The sequence below is a fragment of the Peromyscus leucopus genome, chromosome 11 (assembly GCF_004664715.2).
Source record: "Peromyscus leucopus breed LL Stock chromosome 11, UCI_PerLeu_2.1, whole genome shotgun sequence".
Taxonomy (NCBI): Eukaryota; Metazoa; Chordata; class Mammalia; order Rodentia; family Cricetidae; genus Peromyscus; species Peromyscus leucopus.
In genome coordinates, this window is record NC_051072.1 from 40,749,512 (window position 1) to 40,755,511 (window position 6,000).

A 6,000-nucleotide genomic window follows, 5' to 3' on the forward strand; every position below is an offset into this window, starting at 1 on the left:
TAATCCCAACACTCGGGAGGCAGAGGCAGGCGGATCTCTGTGAGTTCGAGGCCAGCCTGGGCTACCAAGTGAGTTCCAGGAAAGGCGCAAAGCTACACAGAGAAACCCTGTTTCGAAAAACCAAAAAAAAAAAAAAGAAGAAGAAGAAAACCCTCAGTGCCAGCTATTGGGGTAAGTTCTGAAAGATCAGAGAGAGAGAACAAGCCACAGCTAACCTCACCTTAGCGACCCTCAGCTTCCAAAGAGATCTACTTCCTGTACACCCACGCCTATATGCCTTTCTGTTCTGCTATCTCATTTGCTTTCTCTGTCCAGCTATATCACTTCCTCTTCCTGCCTAGGTCTATCACTTCCTGTCTGTCTATCCAGACCTCCAGACCTTTATGGTTAACTAGTGTTGGAATTTAAGACATGTGCCACCATGCCTGGCTCTGTTCCCAGTGTGGCCCTGAACTCACAGAGATCCAGACAGATCCCTGCCTCCTGAATGACAGGATTAAAGGTGTGTGCTACCATTGCCTGACCTCTATGTTTAATATAGTGGCTGGCTTTTTCCTCTGATCCTCAGATAAACTTTATTGGGGGACACAGATAAAATATCACCACACAAAGATGAATTAGTTCCTTGACATCCTAAAGTATACAGGTTTTTTTTTAAAAAAAGTATTATAAATAGATGACTATATAAAACTTGATAGGTCTCAACCCATTGAAATACTGATCCTCATTGAAATTCAAAATGTTCTATTTTCAGAATCTTGATGGGTTGGTTCCTGAGTCCATTAGACACAATGCTAGGGACTAACACAACAACACATTTTTGTTTTTTGAATAGTTCTTGCCCCAAACCTAGACTCAAATATTCTTTCTTCCTAGAAACTCTGATTTATTTCATAGTAAATAATGTTTCAAGACTATGCTTTTGGAAACTGGTCATTGTTTCTGGGCCTTTAAGGAAGCAGAAAATATGAGTATTAAAAATAAATTATGTAATATATAATAAAGTAAAATATATGCTTGAAGGTAAAATACCTCTTGAGTTTACACTGGCATGTTTGATTCAATTTACTGACTGTAGGAATTTTATTTAGCTTCCTTTATAGACACATCTCTTTTCTTCTACACCATGAGTCTTGGTTATCACAGATTCAAGAGATGAGAGAATAGGAATATCCTGCAATAGTTCACTTATTTTATCTTAGGTGTGCATGTCATAGTCTCAGAGCAACAACTCTAATATTACCACCAAAAATTATTACTAGAAGCAGTTAAAAGCATTTTTGTATATCTCTATTTGTACTTCTCCACTTACAAAAAGATTTACTCATTTTTATGTGTATCAGTGTTTCCCTGCATGCATGTATGTACACAGTGTGTATGCAGTACCTGAGGATGCCTGAAGAGGGCTTTGGATGCCCTGGAACTGAAGTTATGAATGATTCTGATTGCTATGTGAGTGTTGGGAACTGATCCCATGTCCTCTTAATGACAATCATCTTACCAGCCCCCATTCCTCCACTTTTAACCTATACTGTTACATATCGTATAATTAATACTTTTCCATCTTCAGTATTAGTTCCACATGTAATTATATGTTTGATGTGCATAACCAATCCATTTGTAGCTGTTTCTTGTTAAGCTAATTTTTAAAACATTATTACATTTCTTTTTTGTGTGTATAGGTATGTGCATGCAACAGTGCACATGTGGAGGTCAGAAGACAATCTGCAGTTGTCTGTCCTCTCCCACTTTGTGGGTCCTAGTTATTGAACTCAATTTGGCAGGTTTGGCAACAAAATTCCTTGATTCACCACACCATCTCATTGGCCCTGGGTTATTTTTGTTGTCTTGCTCTGTTGTCTTATTTAGTAGATTCCCAAAGAAATACTCATAGGAATAACATTCGAAGAGTTCTCACATAATGCTAATAGTTTACACACACTTTTTGTAATTGAAGATATGTTTTGCTAGATGCAAATCTTGAATATGTTCCTTGTGTAACATCTTAAATATGTGTTACTTATGTAAATCTGAAATATGCCACCCCATTTTCCTTTGCCATAGAACACTGCTGTCAAAAAATGTCTGATTGTGATCTAATTTTCTGTCCCTTTTGGGCTAGATGCCCAGAGAATTTTTTTTTTTCTTTTACTTAGACTGTGAAAAAGCTGGGTGTGGTGGTTCCTACCTGTAATCTCAGTACCGGGGAATCTGAGGCAGAAGGATTGTGAACTGTAGCTTGGGTTACATTGAGAGGCACTGTCTCAAAAGTGAAAGTAAACAATACAAAAAAAAAAAGAGTTTAAGGCTTCCAACATTTTACTTTAGGAAATTCCCTTAAATTCTAATTTTTCAGCGTTGGTTTTATTAGCCACTCTATTTTTCTTCAAGGACTTCTATTGTCCAGATTTTGGATCATTTTTATTTTTTTTTCGTATATTTTGATTTTCTCCTCCCTCAACTCCTTCCAGATTCTCCACACCTTCCTACCCATCCATCACACACTCTCTCCAAAAAAAAAAGAAGAAGAAGAAGAAAAGAAAAGAAAACCCCTAAAACAAACAAACAAAAAACCAATAAGACAAACAGAAAACCAACAAGGCAAACAACAACCACAAAAACAAAACACGAAGTTCATTTGTGATGGCCCTGGGGCCTCGCATGAGTTATGGTTGATGGACCCTGGGACACTCCATTGAAGAAAACTGATTTTTCCTTTCTCAGTTGGTAACAATTGTACAAATAGCTTCTGGGTTCAAGGTGGGCTTTGAGCTCACTCCCCCTTCTCTGCACTGGGATTTTGTCTTGTCTGAGCCTGTCCAGCTCTTGTGTGTGCTATCCCAGTCTCTGGGAGCTCAGTCACATCATTCCTGCTGTGACTACAAGATACTGTTTCCTTGGAGTCATCCATTGCCTTGGGCTCCCTCAGTCTTTCTGCCTCCTCTCCCCATGGATCCATGAACATTGAGATGGGAGGGGTTTGATGGAGTTGAAAGGACCAAGCAGATGCCATAACAGGCTGCTCCATCTTCTCTCAGAGATCGGGCCTCAATTTCAGTGTCCTGAGACTTGAGCAAGCAGTCTCTGGGAGGGCCATGAACAAAAGACATAGTCCTTGCAGTAGCTCCCTTTCTGCACGTACTCTGACTGCTCAAGGTTCAGCCAGATGTTTACTGTCTGGGACCCCTCACCAACTTAGAGCTACGTGCATGGGCCAATATGAACGTGCGAGGTCAGCCAGCCTCCATGGCAGCTCAAGGACAGAGCCTGGGACTTGTCCAGGCCTGCCCAAAAATGATAACTGTAACCCCAACTAGAAAATTCAAAGGTTACACACCCTCACCCAATCATATGACACAAAGGCTTGTACCACCCTGCTTGAGGTTTTTCCCTTAAAAAACCCCTCACCCTGAGAGCTCAGGGCCATTCTCCTCCCCCCACTGTGTCAAGTGTTGGACACAGACCAAGCTCGGGCTTGTTCTTTATCAATAAACCCTGTGTGTTTTGCATCGGGTATCAGCTCTGTGGTGGTCTTGCTTGGGGGGGGTCTTGTGATGCGGGCACAACAGAGACACCCCGTTAGGACTGAGCGCTCCAAAGTCTCTCACCCTCTGCACATTGCTCACCTTCTCCACTTGTCTGTAGTGTTTATCACTTAAAACATTTCCCCCCACACAACATTTTTATTGATTCTCTAGGAGTTTCACATCATGCACCCTGGTCACAATCCCTTCACAGTCCTTCCATGTTCAACCCCCTTATAACCTCCCCCTGCAAAAGAAGTTAAAAAAAATTAAAAATTAAAGAAGAGAAAGTCCACTTTGTGTTATCTGTATACTTGCTGGAGCATGGTCAAATTCTCTGTGGCCTGACCCTTTAATAGAATGGAGTCCTTCCCCTCCCACACCTTAGCCAGAAGCCATCAATTGCGGAGACCTAGTCCTCAGCATCTCCATCACGCTTTTTAAGAGTTCTCTTTGGTGGCCTCCTGTCTGGGCTGTTCCTTTTGCGGGGGGGGGGGGGGGGGATTGAGGTGGAGGTAGAGGGTGTCACAGAAGCCTTCCTCATCTCTCGATCTCAACTCTGTGTCTGCGGTCATTGATATCGCAGCAAAAGTAGCCTCCTCGCTCTTCACAGTCAGCAGGAGCACACATTGTGGGCCTCCACATGGTGTCTGGCTACAGCACAGACCACAAACACGGTCCCCTGCTGCAGAGTAGGACCACGGACCCATACAAAGCCCTCCTAGGCTGCTTGGGCCACGGACATTACACATGGCCTCAGGTGGCAGCCTAGGCCACCCACATCAATATGGCCTCCCTGTGACATCCACTTGGCCTTTGGTGGTAACAGTCCCTGGCTGTAGTAGGACCATGGACCCGGACAACTGCCCCCCCCCAGGTGGCAGCAAAGGCCCCGCACCGTGGCAGCTCAGGCCACTCCCTACAATGTGGCTCCCAGGGGCAGCACGGCCCTATAGACATTGATGTGGCTTCAAGCTGCAGCACAGTCCGTTGACTTCTGCATAGCCCTCAGTGCTAACATGTGCCACAGACATCATCCCAGCCCTGAGCAGGGCACAGCTGAGTGAGGCAAGGGTGGTCGCACAACAGGCAAACCAAGTTTACCCTGGTCAGGGCGCTCCCACGGGATGGGGGTGGGGGGCACTTAAAACGTTTTAAAAGTTTTTAGGCCGGGCGGTGGTAGCGGCGCACGCCTTTAATCCCAGCACTCGGGAGGCAGAGCCAGGCGGATCTCTGTGAGTTCGAGGCCAGCCTGGACTACAGAGTGAGTTCCAGGAAAGGCGCAAAGCTGCACAGAGAAACCCTGTCTCGGGGGAGGGAGGAGAGTTTTTACATTTTTGTGTTTCTTTTTTTACTTTTTTTTTTTTTTTAAATCAAATGCTGGTCTGGAGAGATGGCTGGGTGGTGAAGAGCACTGGCTGCTCTTCCAGAGGTCCCGAGTTCAATTCCCAGCACCCACGTGGCCACTCACAACTGTTTGTTCACAACTGTCTGTTCCAAGGGATCCGACACTCTCACACAGACACACATGCAGGCAAACACCAATGCACATAATAAAAATAAATCATTTAAAAAAGAAGGAAAGAGCCAGGAGGTGGTGGCGCACGCCTTTAATCCCAGCACTGGGAGGCAGAGGCAGGCGGATCTTTGTGAGTTCGAGGCCGGCCTGGTCTACAGAGTGAGTTCCAGGAAAGGCACAAAGCTGCACAGAGAAACCCTGTCTCAAAAAACCAAAAAGAAGAAGAAGAAGAAGAAGAAGAAGAAGAAGAAGAAGAAGAAGAAGAAGAAGAAGAAGAAAAAAAGAAATATAGAAATCAAGTGCTTGCTTGTTTTGCACTATGTAGAGCAAGCTCACCTGGAACCAGTGAATCTCCTGCCTCAGCTTCAACAACACTAAGCCTGTGCCACCACTACTCTCAGCTTCCTCTTTCTTTTCTTTTCTTTCTTTCTTTTTTTTTCCTTTTCGAGACAGGGTTTCTTTACGTAGTTTTGGTGCCTGTCCTGGAACTCACTTGGTAGCCCAGGCTGGCCTCAAACTCACAGAGATCCGCCTGCCTCTGCCTCCCGAATGCTGGGATTAAAGGCATGCTCCACCACCACCCAGCTTCCTCTTTCTTTTAATTAAAATAATAATGATAATAATAATAATAATAATAATAATAGCCTGTTCTTTTCACTTTCTGCTTCTGCTGGTTTATTCTTATGCTCCTTTTCATTTACCCTTCACTTCTAAAATGATTTTCCCTTTTATTTCGTATTCTTTCCTGAGTTCCATGATCTCATTTTTCTGGTTTTTACTTACAATGTTCTTTTATGTCACCATGCCTTGGTGTCTTCTAGATCATTCTGATGTCGTCAGCTGTGGCTCGGGCATCTGTGGGGATGTCATTCTGCTCCTTGCCCAGCTGTTGACGTGGTTAGCACAGAGTCTGACTTCGGGCTTTTCCCATCGCTTACTTGGATGTGAAATCCATTT